General features: G+C 37.5%; 1 protein-coding gene across 1 annotated transcript in view; it reads left to right on the top strand.

Annotated features, from left to right (window-relative positions):
- LOC140136271 (guanine nucleotide-binding protein G(s) subunit alpha-like) overlaps nt 1-17,755 on the top strand; it is a 122,652-nt gene that overhangs the window by 45,087 nt on the left and 59,810 nt on the right.

Raw genomic sequence — 17,755 nt, 5'->3', positions numbered from 1 at the left:
CATGCTTCTGTTGACCCTATGGCCTATATCACACAGGAGATTACCTGTGCCCTTCATATGGCATTGTTCACAGACTTTCTGTTGCTATATTTAGAAGCGGTGTGGCTATTAATAGATTTGTATGTTATGAATGGGTCTTTTTAATGGTGGGAATATTATGTAACTAATGCATGGGTGTATTTGTATGTCTAGCAAAAGCAAATGGTCCCAGTCAACATTGGCATTGTGTAGCTATAATGTGAAGTGGTGTTTACCTTGATCCAGGTAAAAAGGAGAGCAAGTACTCCGTTTTTGTATTTGACCTACTGAAGTGAAGGGGTTAAAGTGCAGGTAGTTTAGTTGGAAGAAGTACTAGCTTGCACCCTTGGAAATCAATGTTTCTAGAGATCATGTGTACAAAAAGATAAACTTTGTTAACAAATTCAAATTGTGTCCTTATGAGGTCAACAGGGGTCAAATTTCATACAACAGGGTTGAAGTTTCAAAATTGCTCAGATTTTGTGAAAAACCACACCAAAGTATTCATCTGGTCATAATGATTCAGTCTAATACACAACAAGCAGTATTTAGCTGTGTACGGGTAATGTGAGGTAATGCAGAGTGATGCGAGGAATATGTGGTCCGGTAAAGGCCCAAGTAGAAACATATCGGGTGAATGTTGATGCTTCATCAACTGACTTCTACCTTTTGAGGTGGTATAATAGTGGGTAAGGCCCCTAACAGTCAATTTTGAGTTTCCCGTCACATAATTTCTGAAAACAAGTGAGGTAACTTTTTCATTATTCATTATTCATTATTTGTCTGCCTTTCATTATATGACCAACACGCATGTAAAATGTGTTGTTATTTGCAGCTCACTCACTTGAAGATGGATGTTTAGCCCAAATGAGATTCAAAAGTATATTACAAAGAGTCTCTGCAAGGTTGACAGCAAAATGTATGTTTGATTTTGATTTTTCCACAAAAAATAAAGGGATATTCATAATTTTTTTGCAAATATAACCAGTTTTCATTGGTGTTTTTTTGGAAAATCACAATAATGAATTCAAGTGAGGGTCAGAAAATGAAGTGAGGGCGGGTGACGGAAACTCAAAATCGACTTTCCTAGGCCTAATACGCAGTGATGTGCCCAGTAGAAACAGTACTGGTGATGATTTTAGTGGGTGACATTGGAAGTCGCATAGGCCGATATTGTTGCAAGCTACAATATAGCGTGAGAGATCAAAATCTGACCTTGAAGAACTTGAAAGTCATGAAAAAGTTTTGTCTGGACTTTCGCCCTCCCCACTACATGGGTAGTGAACAGTTGCGCAAATGCAGCGTAGCCGAAAACGACCGGGTTGATGGTGAGAATAAGTGGGGTAATGCGAGGTGTTCAGTATAATCATGCCAAATGCTGTTATGAAACTTAATTATTAAATATGGAAAAAGGAAATGTTTTATTTTTTTTAATTTTTTCCATCTGTATGGCTTTATCAATCAATATGACTAAACATCTGCCAATGATATTATTTATAGCACAGTTGTGCTATTTATAAAATCTGGGTGGCACATTTATAGAAATCCGGGAAAGCAAGGATACAGAAAAATATTGATATAATATTGATTTCCACCGCAAATAGCCAGCAATATACAATGGGTAGACCTGGGAGTGTCGCAACTTTCTGATGATGTGCAGAATTCAGCAGTCCAGATGTACTGGGAATACAAATTACAATAGTTTATTCCTATGACCAACTATAAACTAAAGGGGAATACTAGCCATTTGATTTAGCCACCAAACCTGGGCACCAAGCAAACTAAGCTGTTTCTTGTTGAATTCAGATATATAATTTTTAATTTTAGAAATTTACTTTTTTTTTTTAAATTGATATTTACTCCAGCTTCAATTTTTATCATATTCTTGCCTACTTCATTAAGTTGTATGAACTTAGAAGGTCAAGCAAAAAACAGCATCATTATTATTTTTGTTCATAGAGCTTTGTCTTTTTAAAGACTATTCTTGTTATTTCTATATTGAAATAATCAGCCCATGCTTGCTCAAGGAGATATGTCATAAAATTTCAATAGTAAAAATTTCATAAGATGACTTCCAAGTTTTAAAATTTCCAACCTTTGACTTGTAGTCACCAAAAGCAGGTCCCAAAAGTTACATGCAAATAGTGCCATGGAAAGTTCTGGAAGATGATAAATTGGCTTCAAAGCCTCCGGTGTATAGCTATATATAGATGGAATACTATTAATAGCATTTTTATTAGGGTTATTAATAGTTTACTGTCTACATTTCCTCATGCATGCATTCTTTGGGCGTGGCTATATAATTTATTATTGCGTGGAATGTATTCAGGTTTCTAGGTCTTTGCTTAGCATCTATTTGTAAGCAACTTTGTTGTTGTTGTTTTTTTTGTTTGGATTTGGTAGCCAAGATTCTAATTAATTTGGAGAATACTGACATTTTAAGGGCATTTCTTGAGAACACAAAAACAAACGCTGGTCAGTGGTCAAATGAACTCTTTGTTCATTATTCTTGGGTATGACCGAGTTTTTGTGAAACATAATTTGTAAATGTCTGGGGCTGAACAAGCACCTGATATAAATGGGGAGTTGAGGGTAAAACAAGAACTGTCTTTAAAAAAGACAACTGGCTAAAACTTAGTTATGCAATTATTTGTTGTAGGGTAACATCACATACATACTTTTTTAGTCTTCAAGATTTACAATGTGTTTACACTGAGCGCCTCGCTTCGATGTGGTTTTATTCCCCTGCATTTGCAATCCTCTCACTGTCCCAATCGGGTTATTTCTGCTGCGCTGCAAATACAGGGCAACAATTCACTACCCATGTATTTTGTGAGTATAGGGGAAGTCCAGAAACACTTTTTGTGACATTTTAGCTGCTTAAGGTTGGATTTGGATTTGCATGTGTTTTATTGTAGCTTGTGCGGTGTCACCTACTAAATCATCACCTGTACTATCTGTACGGGTATGTTGCAGCGTATCACCCATTAAAACCACCTCAAAAGATAGTTGATTTCAAAAGATGGTTGACAGTTAACCTGTATCACTTCTCACCTGATCAGTTTCTACTGAGCCCATTACTACCTCACATGGTACATATAGTATCATCTGTCCCCCATTTGCTCAGTACAGTAGAAATAGGCTGTTGGGCAGTAGAATTGTGAAAGATTGCATAAAAGTCTAGCTGATGGCCCTGTGTTGACCGAAGTGACCTTTCCTCTTGGGGATCAGTTGTGGATCAATAAATGTTTACCTGCTTCCAATGAACAACTATTGCTTAAGTGTCAGCATTAATTATCAATATTAAATTGGTCTGACTGAAAAAAATTGATTGCATTGATTTCTATTGGGATTTGGTGTGGCCTTTTTTTTCATCCAGGAATATGATTAGCCTGTTTTGCAGACTGGAAAAGATGCATTGGGTATGAGGAAATTGAATTTGAATGCAACAAAAGCACAATTGATTTGAATATGTGTAGAAGTCAATGGTCTGTCCTTAGATTAGGCACCGGAGTTTTGCGCGGTTCGCGCAAAAGCGCACATTTTCGCGCATTTGGGTGTCCAAAGCTCATTTTGGGTTCCATCGAGAATGTTCCCGTTTTTGACCCATCGATAAGCTTAAAGTTAAAACTTACGATTTTATGCCCCAAATCGGCAGCATTTACAAGAAAATTCACGCAATATTGGTTCTAACTTCACTTATGTACATCAAAATACAAATAACGATCATTAAACCAAGCATAATGTGGGAAATTTGCCCTTGCTTTCGACATTTCGATCGACGATTTGTGATGGTCGCCATCTTTATTTTTTATTTTTCCAGAAACTGGAAATGAACCGAAGTCGTTAAGTAATTGATTGACAGGCCATGGTTTTACCGATGTTTTCTCGTGTTTTGCATTGATAACATGGGATCACGCATTTTAAGCGCATTTTGACCTATTTTTTGGCGCATTTTCGCGCATTTTGAAAAAGTGGCCAGCGATTTTGCCGTTTTAAATCTCGAAAACTCCGGTGCCTAGGTTAGATGATACTTTAATAGAGGTAGTCAGTTTAAGCTATCTTGTGAGTAAAAACTTGTAAAATCAATATGGTTGCATTTCTCTGTATTGTCATGGGTGCAAATCTGTGTACTCGTCTCTAAGTTATCACATAATAGGCTCGTCTAGACGTACAAGTAGTGCCCGTCGAAACGCACTCGCATGTAGCTACATGCAAGTTACTTTCGACGATTTTACATGTAAGATATCTTACATGTAGCGAGCTACTTTAGAATGTAAGGCCAGTGTGAACAAAACTTGCATGTAACTCGCATGTAAGCATGACCTTGATGATCCAATCCTATTGTGATCGTGCATAATCATGGCATAATTTACCAGTGAAGATCACACTTACTTGTGAGTTGGCTTACAAGTAAGTCCCGAGTGGACACACACTCACTTGTAGCATAATTTAATTGTTGGCTCGCTTGTAAGTTTACATTAAACAAGGCTACCATCTAAACACGCCTGATTTCTTTTATATTTGAAGGTAATTATATTGATGAAGCTACAACTACAAGATAGATGAAAATGATGTCACACTGATGACCTCTGTTGTATAGCTTGTGATTTGACTCATTTTTGGATGGTCTGAAGGAGAGACCTTTATGGCAGCATCAGTTGTGTGACAGGGAGTGGGTGTGTCAACGCTAGATGCAAGACTTTTATAGGTTAGAAAATTAGAATGCAAGACTTTTATAGGTTAAAATGCAAGACTTTTATAGGTTAAAATTTGAATATACCTTGACTTGACCATGCAATACTATTAATAGTATGAACTTGAATCACTACAACTATGGCACAATGTCAATATAAAATCTTCTTGTATAATTGGCCCCTTCTAGCCGTTGATGGCGTTTTGGTTTAGCTAACTCCAGTCAGGCTTGAATTAGCGAAGCAGAAAACTGAAATTGAAGATGATTGTGTACCCAAGCAACACAATCATCCTCATTTTGAGTTTTCCGCTTTGCTAATTCTGGCCTGATTGGAGTTAGCCGAGCCAAAATGCTCTCAGCGGATGGAAGGGGCCAATAATAAGACTTTAAACTGTGTATGTTCAAGGATCTTTGGTATGTTGATGCACACTTGTCAAGTTACATGTGTGTGGTGTATTACTGCATACGTAACAAACATGTACCTCCATAAGTTACACACACCCTACACTCACATCATTTTTCCCATCCCTTTCACACGCACCCCTGCCGTAAGCACCTCAAGCGAGGACTGAAATTGTGTAACTGGTGAACCGCCAACCAAGGACACCAAGTATCAGCAGTGAGTCGCCTTACTGTGGACATACTGTGACATGGTACTGTCCAATCGGGGACATACCCTTCAAGAGAGGTCACGATATGATTGTGCTCTAAATAGCCCTTTTACGTTATTTTCATCATACTACACCCCTTAGGTCCACGGTTGGAAGTGTGTTCTCGGTTGAAGGTGTGTAAACTTAAGATTGGGCTCTTTTGAAGGGCAAGGTGCTTGCAGGCTCCAGCATGTGGACACCACTTACATCCCCAACACTCAAACACAATACAGAGTAGTAAGGTATTGCATACAGAAAGAACATGGTCATGAAATGTTGCCAGTGCAAGACATTCCTTGAACTGTACATACTTAAGAATAATGTAATGTATAAATGCGTACATGTACATGCACCTGTATTAAGTATTGGGAAAAGAAATTGGATGTTAAGTAGATGTTAAATAAGACGTCAAGTGCGTAAATTCTACACTAGGTAAATTGTGTCCATTAGCAGCATGTTCCGAGTTAATAGGTCTGATTTCTAATAGAGTATGTGTGAGAGATAGCGATAACGAGCACTAAAGCAAGCAAGTAGTGCTCAGTATTGCGCTGTTCCAGTTGAGATCCATACACCACGTATGGAAGACATGACCTTTATCTCCCACACAGGGGTGTCGATTTTAGATGGAGTCACCCATTTAGGTAACTCTATTTGAAATTCACACTCCCCGAGTTGAAGATTAAGGACATGTTGGGGGTGTATGAATTTCAATCGGAATAGCCCATTTTTGGTCTCTTGCTTCAGCATGCATAATGGTTGGTGCTACCCCAAGGCATCAGCATTGTAGCTATTTATAGTATCGCAGAAGGGCACACAACGACATGCGCATGTACGGCCAGGGCCTTGGAGAGGTAACACCGATGAACCAGACCCGTCTCATTCCACTAGTGCACGGTTCACTAAAGTGTGTAACCTTCCATATGGTAATACAAAAATAAACTGTGGTCATTATGAGACCATTCTCTGCGAGTACTAGTAAGAGTAAAAATGTGGATGATCGTATGACGGTTTTAGGTGTTTTGTGATGTTACTGTAGACATCTGATCATTACTAATGACATGGCTAATGATATCAAATCAAATTAGGGTATTGCTGCGATTTATTTATAGCAGCATGAGGAGTAATTGTATTGGTGATGACCAACCTAATTATGACATAACATGTAAACATATATTGCTTTGCCAAACCAAATTGTGTCATGATGATATAAAATTAGATCAATTGAGCACATATTTATTGGCCGGGCTGTGAGTTTTAAAATATTGACCGAGATGTAGTCAAGTCCAATTATTGACACTTATAGCGAGACTAAAAAATATTGGGCGTAAAGCATCTAATTTTATCATTATTATGTTTTGGAACCAATATTTTCACACACTTATTCATGAAAACATAATTGATTTTTAAGAAAAGAATATTTTGAAATCATATAATTATCATGTCAAAGATATTGCTTGGAGATCAGCATTTCAAAGCCCACCTCAAAGCTTACTTATTCAGGGGTATGATTCTGCAGGATTTTTTGTGGCCAAAATTTACACAAATTGATTTTCAGCCCGTTTTTGCATATTTTAGCCCAATTTCTCGCTGATTTTCAGGATTTCCTACTACTTTCAGTAACGTGAGTAAATCTTTGGACTTGAACAACATAATCTGATATTTAATTTAATTATATCAGTCCTGATGAACTTATTCAAAGAGAGAAGTACTTTCAGGATATTTCACAAGCTTTGAATGACACCCCTGCTTTATGGACAGGCCCCCTCTCATTATCTCAAAACCTTCCAAAAGTGTTTCTTGTATATTAGCAAGGCTATAGAAAGCATCTCTTCTTCCTAGACATATTTTGAAAAGTTATAACTGAATTTCAAAAAATAAAAAAATAATTGAAGAAACCTCAAAAAAGGAAGCGGGAGGGGACGTGAAACATGTTTATTTTTTATTTGGCCTAATGTTCAGAGAACTTTCCGGAGTTGTGTTTTTGAGTGAATCAGATCATATCTGGTATATATATCATGAACATGATGGGCACCGTGCTATATGCGCACACACACATGCACAGAACAAGAGTCCAGTTGATGGGGTCAATGGGAAAGCGAGGTTCAATGTTCAATGTCAGGACAAACAATGAATAATAAGGGCAGACCTATCATTCTATGCACTTGCTCTATCAGCTGACAATATGATGAGCACTGATAACTAGTTGATTCAACAGTAGGCACGTCCACATGGAAGGGTCTCGGGCAAAAACTTGGGAAATCCGCTGTGCAAACTGTCTCGAAGATTCCAATCCCTAAGTTTGTCCCCCTAATTTATTCCCAAGAAATTTGGGGGGATTAGGCCAAGGAAAGTCGATTTTGAGTTTCCCGTCACCCGCCCTCACTTCATTTTCTGACCCTCACTTGAATTCATTATTGTGATTTTCCAAAAAATACTGATAAAAACTGGTTTACATGTATATTTGCAAAAAAAATTATGAATATCCCTTTATTTTTTGTCGAAAATCAAAATCAAAACATGCATTTTGCTATCAACCTTGCAGACTCTTTTTAATATACTTTTGAATCTCATTTGGGCTAAACATCCATCTTCAAGTGAGTGAGCGGCAAATAACAACACATTTTACATGTGTGTTGGTCATATAATGAAAGGCAGAAAAATAATGAATAATGAATAATGAAAAAGTTACCTCACCTGTTTTCAAAAATTAAGTGACGGGAAACTCAAAATTGACTGTTAGGGGCCTTACATGATTTCCCAGAGTCATTCTCGAGTGCTACTGCCATGTGAACAATACATTTTGCGATTCTGGAGTGCTGAGCTTTACCTATGACCTTGGTTTAATTATATTAAATTTTTAGCCTAATACGGCTCAATTCGTCAAGACACAAGATTGGTCATAATAAGCTTCCAGTTGTAATTCCAGGCGACGTTGTTGCAAAACTCGAGGATTCCAGGCTTCAATTCATCTATTGCATGGTTCCGCCATATGCGGGGAGAGCCTCGAACTGGCAATAGACATGAAAGGAAGTATAACGTAACTTTACAAAGTTTTATATGACTGGTTCAATTCCCATTCATGCATGCTGCCAGATCGAGGCTCTCCTCACATATGGTGGAACCGTGCAATGGTTGAATAGAGTTGTGTTGATACACACTTGACTTAGGAATCGCAATTCTTGAGCACATCAGATCTTCGAGAATTCTGTCCCTGTCTGAACATGATTAGTGTATGGTTGGAGTGTAACAATTAAATGTAGGGTCCAAAAGTTTCAGACATTTATTGAGCTCAGTTTCAGGTCAGATCACAGGTCAGTCTGAACAGACTTTGAATTCCAAATGTGATAACTGGGTCATGATTTTGATAGGTTTTGCACTTTCTGTGCAGGGACCTAAGTATGTTCGTGGTAGTATTCGGAATCGGCTGTTAAAGCATGCCTACTGATAAATAGTATGCATGTACAATGTATGGATGGGTAATTGATAATAAGTAACAAGCTTAAAATAAATGAATTTGACTTAGGAAATGAGCACCTTATGAAAAGAACGAATGAATGAATTACATAGTCATGATCCACTTACGATTAACTTATTACATAAAATATTTGTTGGTGATTGTGTTTTGCTTGCATAAGATTATGTAAGAATTTTCCAGGAATCTGTTTTGTTTCCCAAAAGTAAATTCTTAAGTTTGTAAAATGAAATTGCCCACCATTTTCTAATTAATTTATTTCTTTGTATGGTTAAAATCTAGATATTCCCTCCAAATGTCAAAATTCCCCCTCCCCCGGTATGAGGTTACATATCCCCCCCCCCCATGGCATGCAGGTAAAGATGAATTGATGATCAAACCGGAGCGATATTGAGAACATTTAGCAGATATCTGATCAGCAAAAATATTTCTTCCATTTCCGATTATATAAAGGTTACAGAGCTGTGATACATGGTATATTCACATATTAATCTAGAGGTTGCTCAGTTCCCTTGGATCACGATGCGTGAGGAACAGCGACACTGTCAGTGTCTGTGCTCTGCACCGACAGAGATATATGCCGTGGACTCGGGGGCCAGTTTCCACAGGGCCATTTGGGCCCGGGCTCAGGGGCCATTCTAGTGGGGGCCAAAATGGATGCGCTTGGTTTTATTCTCATATTTGACCATTTCAGCTTATAAAGTGCCAATTTTTATGCACTTCATCATGGGAATTTGTTCCACTTTTAACTTTCCATATTTTACCATTTTAGCTTCAATATGGCATAATTTTTATCGCATTTGTACGCATTTATACCAACCCAAGAGCCTATGGGGCCAATCATGTTCATGTGCCCAAGGGCCTGCCAAAGGTACAATGTAAATCTGGCCTTAGCTGTGTATAGGTATGCATGTAGTATATAGCTTGTGTATATAGGTATAGTAGCTGTGGCTCTTACGTGCATTCAAGCTTGCAAGCATTTTATGGTTTGTACATTGTACATGGACGTGGAGCTTGGTCTATGGGAAAACTATTCACGATTTTGCCCAGAAATAAAAAAAAATCCGAACTCAAGAACCACTGACTTATCACTAAGTCTGATTTTCTTCCATGAAGACTCCAAATATGGGCATAAATGGAGGAAAATTTTACATTTTTGACAAATTTGATTAAAAAATTGTTTCCACCTGCTGTCTGCTCTTGAGATCTACGCATTGCAGTGATTCTAATGAATTTATGCTACACATTATGCTGTGTGTGTTGGGATGCATTAGATCTACATGTAAACTGCTATACTTGCCTCTATGTAGCAGCGTGAAATGTTACCAGCCCTAAGTTGCATGCACAGTGTAAAAAGGTCCTGGTTACTATTTATAGACACTGTGATCTCTGCGACTATATTTTTGTCGCTTCTCACATTGCTGCGGTTTCTAAGATACAAATCAATATTTACGGGTGGGGGTGGAGGTTTGGACAGGTGAATTGGATGTTCACAGGGGATAGTGGGGGCGGGTGGGTCACACAGTAGCTATGTTGTCAGAGAAGGTCATGTCTTTAGATCAATAGCTGTGTATTAAACTAATTGATATTCTTGATATATTTTTATGAAATCAATAAGATGCAGTATTATACTCCATCAAAAGTTGATAATCATATCATAGACTGCAGTCTATGATCACATCTGGACAGAGTCATTGTTTGTTGCATTAAAAAGGACAACTAAGGACATCCAGATCAAGCATGATTGCTAGTTATTGTTATTATCAATTCATTTTAAGGTAACCAGTATTTAAAAAAAGGGTGTAGCTTTGAATTGATGTGATGGGATTCAATTTTATTCAATATCTATGCTGACCAACAGATCGTTCTACGGTTTCACGATTTAAATTACTATAGGCCTATGGCCCGAGATTGCTGAGAAGGCATTGAGGCAAGTGAAATGTTCCAAAGGTTAATGATCGAGAATGAAAAGAACAGATTAACTTTATCATGTTTGTCTTCCTATGGATGAGTGCGAATATTTAATGGCCTTTACAATATGTGACCGTCCACGGCGAATGAGCCGTAAATTCCTCCCCGGTCAATTTTGTTTTATTTAGTATTTAAAGAATAAACACCATAAACTTAAAAATGGTATATCATTTGACTTCATACGATATCCAGAAGCGGGGTTATGGTTTGATACACTTTGCTCCTTCAACAAAATTATAGCTTTTTACGTTTTTACATTTGTCTCTTCTTCCACATTATTGTCAATAAATTTCAAACAGTCATAATTGGCGGTCATTTCAAATCATGTCAACGAGGTTTAAGAAAGTCCTCTCATTGTTAATTGTTGGTTATGCATACCTGTACAAAATACAATGCCTGGTAATCCACCACTTGAACAGGATTTAGCAAAAGCAAACAAAGACCCGAGCTATTAAAAGTTCTATAGCCATCTAAGGTAGAAGCTTATATCCACTTCAACAATAGGATTATTGATTAGTTTTTGACTATGAAAATGAGACGGATGTCGGGCCAGCTTAAGTTACCGATGAATATGACCTTCGTACACATTTTACACCGTAACTGAGAATACAATTTAGGGAATTTACTGCTCATTTGTGCTGCCGGGTCACATATTTTCTTATGTTCTGTGTTAGGTATGGGGTATTATTAAAATAAAAAATAGTTATATAAAATGAAATCCTAGCACAAATAAATCATCTTCATTCAATTGTGCTCTCTTTAAAGCAAGTAGAAATACCTTGTCAACTTTCAACATGGGAACACGTTATGAAGTATATATAATCAGTGAAAAGATGTAGCTCAGCGACCGGCCAACAAAAAGAAATTGTATATAGTAGGCCCTATACGAAAACAAGATTTTCTCTCTGAATTGGCCGTATTTTTACGTGTAAGAAAATCAATCGCATTATCGTGTTCACTCTAGCGTAAGTTTGGGCCCTATTTGACTCATTGGAACGTTCGAAAGGACCCCCCGCGACTGTCAAGGTAAAATGAATAGATAATAGTATATTATGGGTGAAACATGGCAGGTTGCCAAACGTTTGCTGCCAATTTGCAATTTGCGGGAAAAGTCACTTAAATCGACAGAAATCTGCCGGAAATTCAACGTACGTGTATCAGAAATCTATTTTAGAGGACACTTTGAGACACAATAATTGGGCTAAAATTGTGAATGTTGATGATTTGTTTTGTTTGTACCTAGCAAAATTCACCGAAAAGGGTTAAAATTTATGTTTTTTTCGCTTACAGGGGTATTTTATGAATCACAGTCGTATCCTCCCACTTGTAACAGGCCCATTCCATGTCAACTCCAGGGATGTGCACCGCAGCACCTCTTCAATTTTTTCTTTTTCTGTGTGGTGGTAGATATTGATGAGAAAGTAAAATCCGAAAATTTGAGCTTCATACTCCATTTCGTTTTTCCTGTGGCATCAATCTGAAATTTAGAGGGGTCAGCGTAAAAAATGTGTCGCAACGCGAAAGACGGATGTTTGGAGGTCCATGAATATATAAAGGGAACCATAGAGTTGTACATAAGTCATTATACATGCGAAATCAAAAATGTGTACAACTCTATGGAGAATGCAAACCTTACTGATGTGTTGAAGCCATCGAGTCCCAAAGCCAATATCTCTCAGAAATGTTGTCCAAGGACATATCTTCAACATACCTGAAGTTGATGGTGGGGCAAAATGTCTGACATTGGTTTTCAGGGGGGCAAAATGTACAAAAAATGTACAATTGGGGTTTTGCATGGGTAATATCTCAGCTAAAAGTATTCTAATAGGCTCAATATTGGATAAGAGTAATGTCCTACCAAAGGGCTCTGACTAGCAAAAAAATGGACAGTAAAATTATTTTTACTTTTGGAGTTCTGACCCCCAAAGTTGGTCCTGGATGGACGAAGTTGCATTTGAGGGCCCTATATCTTTTAAAGTAAAGGAGTTACAAGTTTTCTGATGCCAGATTTGAATTCTACACAAATAAGTACCCCAGAATACATACTTTTCAAAGTTGTAAATGGTTCCCTTTATACATTTATGGACCTCCAAGCGTTGTCTTTCGCGTTGCGACACATTTTTTACGCTGACCCTAAATTTCAAATTGATGCCACGGGAAAAGCGAAATGGAGTATGAAGCTCAAATTTTGAATTTTACTTTCTCATCAATATCTACCACCACACAGAAAAAAAAAAAATTGAAGAGGTGCTGCGGTGCACATCCCTGGAGTTGACATGGAATGGGTCAACACTAACTAAAAAATTTGAGATTTTTATATTATCAGAAGCCTAAGACTACATTATGTTTGTAAAACCTTTCTTTCAGATTCAGTTGTTAGTCAAAAACATTGGAAGCAACTGAAATTTTGGATTCCGTAATACCCCGCACACATATTTTGGTCGCATTTTAGGGGAAAACAATCGTTATTCTGCCATTTTTGTTGACATTTCTTGTTCTAGGTCCTGTCAAACATACACCTATTTTCAGATTTTTGACCTTTGTGACACCCTAAATGATGTATGCATACATCGCTTGCCCATGAAAAACTACCCATTTTATGCATTTATTTTTTTGCACAGGCATGATATTTATGTTTGGCTCATTCATTGGTACATATATGAATTTCAAATTTCACATAATAGACCATTTCATATCAAGATCGGAAAACTGTGCTATTTATTCAGTAAGGGCCTGGGGGGCAAATTTTACCCAAACTGGTGGACAAGAAACATCTTGAATTACGGTATCCTTTTGCACGAAAATACAGCTTATTAAGCCAACATGAATATGGGGTCATCAGTTTAAGGGTTTTCCGTCGTAACTAAACCTATCGACCAAATTTGTTTAAATTGACATATTTTGTACATTAATATGTATAGATAATCAATTAGGAAAAAAAACAGAGGGTACCGGACCTCACTTTTGGGCTACAGCCGTTTTAAAAGAGGTGTACATTTCCAAAAATCTCTGTACACATCAATGGCAAAATCAGCAATTTGCCCAAAATATGCCACCTTTTGCGTTGTAGAAAAAAATTGTATCGACAAAATTTTTAAAATTGTATAGTTGTTATGAAAAAGAAAAAGCTCTGTAAAATCGCGCAAAAAAAATTGGGGGTACCGGACCTTGTTTTTGCGTAAATTGACCAAAATAGGTCAAAAATGCATTTTTTCTGCGACACCATGCGTAGTTAATTGCGTACATGGATATTTTGGTGTGTACCAACGCGCTGGTATACATGCGCGATCTGATGCCGGATCAGCGTTCGTTTATGCATACTGCGATAGGGGAAGTTATTTCATACTTCGGGTTTTATCGGAATGACTCAGTTTGAAAAGGTCTATTATGTGATGTGATAAAGCAAAATGGGTCAGCAGATGTTGAATATGTTCAATTTGATTTTTCTACATGACTAATTTATCAGGCCTACATTTTAAAGATGACATGCTGAAAAGTGCATTGAAGTTAAACCAGTTGTTTTCCTGTTTTCAGTGTTTTATAATGATATGATACAATGATAATAAAAACAGAGCTTGCAATGAACAACTCAATAATCCATCCATGGGTATTACACTATGGACCACAATAGCCTCATCATCCCAATGACATAGTTCAACAACCTCAATTAACTTAAACAATCATAGTGCAAAATTTGACCTCAAGTTGCAGAGTATGAGTTTTTGTACCCACATTTTCAAAGGTCATTCACTGAATGTACAAATGTATTGGGGTTACAAAAATTTGTCCTGATAGATGAGCATGTTGTGGATCCTAGTGTTATTACAGACATCACTTTTTACCCATCTCAATCAGCAAGTTTGAGTCAGTTTTGGTTTATAATAAGATTTCATTGATTTGGTGATTTTCTACAACATTGGCAACACTGGGGTTGATTGTAGTTTTGGTTTTGGAAGCAACTATATGTATGCAATTTTACATGTAATGTTTGGTTTGTAGTGTTATCTACTGTAGATAGCATGTGAACTGAATGCAAGTATAATGAACAATTTGTGGTAACTATATTCAAATGGGATAGAAAAAAAAAATTTTGTTCTTAAACCTATGCAGTCTTAAAAATTATGAGAATCAAATTTGATTTACTTTAATCTGTTTGATTAGAATCTTTGCGAGAATCAATTCGGAGAATCACTTAATTTAATCCTAACTCTGAAATAAATCCGAACATTTCACATGCGATAATGTCAAATGAGAATCTTCTGTCGGGACTTGAGATATATATCTGTGATAGAAACTTTGACTGTTTACATCGCATACAACCTTGAAGCAGACCTTGTGAACCATGAACTTTAAAAAAAAAATAGTACAATGACCTCTGATACCATTCCATGCATTTTAATAGGAGAATTGATTGGATACAATTTATGACATTGAGGACTGGGATGGGATGCAGACTGGTCTATATTTAGCAAGCAACAGATGGAGCAGATGATTCTGATACGGGAACTTATTCTAAATTAGATTGGATGCGTATTGTTACATTTATTATAGTATGTCTCATTTTAATCTGGATGACTTGACAGACAACGTGTTTCAGACAACGTGTGTTACTGTCTTTCTGTACGGGTGCGAGTCATGGGTAATTAGTATAGCGCCTCGGATTAGGCTACCTAGATAGATGGCGCTTTATAAATGCTTTTAAAGTTAAGTTAAGTTAAGTTAATTACCAAGGACATGGAAAACAAGATCAATGCATTTGCAACATCTTGCTACAGAGTCATGTTAAACATCAAGCGTGTGGATCGGATTCCAAACGAAACCATCTACAACCTGACCAACACCACTCCACTGGTTGCCAGAGTCAAGATTCATCAACTCAAATTTCTCGGCCATATACTGCGTCTTGAAGATGGCGAGCCTGTGAAAGAATATGCGCTTTATATTCCACCACATGGGAAGAGGAAACCGGGATGGCACGCACACTGTACTTACAGTATGTCCAGCACCTCCTGGGAGATACTGAAGGATGCTGCAGCCAAACAAAATTGTTTCGCTTGCCCAAGATCGCATTAGTTGGAGAAAGCTTGTAGTCGCCTGCTCCGCAGCCGACTGATGATGATGATGATGATGACTTGACATTGCACTCTCCATAGGGTGATAGGGTGAGGGAGCGGAAGTATGTTGGGCAAGCACAGACCATAGACTTTTGTGTGGGCCAACTCTGTTGGGCCATTCCATGGTTTGGGGACAAAGTTTGTAGATGAATTGAGTAACCAACACTGTGTCCTCTCTCTTGCACAATTAGCAAGTCCCACACTATTTAATATCATATGAAGATCAATACTTTGGGCCTTGCCCTTGGCATGATTCTTGTGACTTGCTTTGATGCAAGAGAGTGGAGAAGTGTTGCTTAAGTCAGATCCGGACTCCGCTTCACAACATACAACCTCACACAATGCTGCGACGAAATCTGCAACGATATATCGTGGCAGCGGTGGGGAGTCCGAATTGGGCATTAATGTCATTCTGCCGACCTTGATTTTCCAGCAGCCAATCAGAAGCATGCATGGCCCTGATATTGCAAGAGAAAGGGAACAAATTGAACAAAATTCAACTCTTATCACCGATGAAATTTCCACCGCGCGATGGGAATTTTCACCGCCTAGCTCGTAAAAACCTAGCTCAATTTTTTTTTTGCAACTGACATTATTCAGGTTGCCCATCTTTATCACAAAACCATGGAATGGCCCTGTTTACTGATTCCTGTGTTCTGAGTGTCAAGAGTTGCATTGGAATGCATGTATAATCAATTTGATTAAGAAGCTTGGGTTTTGGATGTACCAATTCAGGCATGAGCCTTTAGCTTATAGAAATGGATTTGTCTTAAAAATTTTGAAAACTTCTAGTTTTGGTGCAAGTTTGCCCCAAAAAACCCATCAAACATGATTAAATCTATATTCTGTAGGGTAGGTTTTGATTCATCAGATTTTCTCCTTGTTCCCACCTCCTACCCCCACCCCCATCTGGCAGCTGACCCAAACATACCCCCAGCCCCCACGCCAATTGAAAGGGTAGAGACAATACCCTGCATTAAGACAAAAAATGTGATTCTGTAGTGATCTAACTAGATACCCAGAGCTGAAATCATTATTATCCATGAAAAGGAATAATTTACAGTTTGTCACATCTCAAGAATCACAACATATAATGTTAGGCTGGCAATTCCTTGGAATAGAATTTCTTCAGTATGATACATTTGAATACCTGAGTGGAAGAAGGGCCCAACTCCATTTTTTTACAAAAATGAGTTAGACCCAGCATTTTATTGCCAGCAGATTGTTCTTCCTTGTGTGTGAAAGATGAGCCAAAACCAACTCTCCAAATAGTCTTTCAAGTACACTTAATCATGGTTTTCATGGAAGAAAGGCCCAACTCCATGGAGTTGGGCCCTTCTTCCACAAATATTGGGTTAAACAGGAATTTTGTTCATCCATGAAATCTGCTTTTTACTACAATAAACTTTCTTGACATGCTTCTACTTGTGCAATTAATGGATAATTACCAAATTTCTATTTTATTTATAACACATCTGCTTACGAAACTGGCACTTGCAGTATATTAGTGGAAGAAGGGCCCAACTCCAGCTTGTATTAAGACCTGTATCGTTGCCATGGAAACATCATATTTAATTTTGAATGTATGTAATATTATATTCATGTATTAAAGGTCCACTGAAGATGAAAACATTCTGCCTATAAAACTTTTCCAAATATTAAGTTTTTCCTTAATATCTCAAAAACAGTTTTGATGGAGTTGGGCCCTTCTTCCACTCAGGTATTCATTTGTTACTTTTCACAGTGCAGCTATGAATTTGAAAAAACAAAATATCCATAAAGCAATCAAAATTATTCTCTTAGCATCATCTTCAAAGCAGCCTTTTTCAAAATT

Source organism: Amphiura filiformis, chromosome 16 (assembly GCF_039555335.1).
Source record: "Amphiura filiformis chromosome 16, Afil_fr2py, whole genome shotgun sequence".
Lineage (NCBI taxonomy): Eukaryota > Metazoa > Echinodermata > Ophiuroidea > Amphilepidida > Amphiuridae > Amphiura > Amphiura filiformis.
This window is presented reverse-complemented; position numbering and strand designations above follow the sequence as displayed.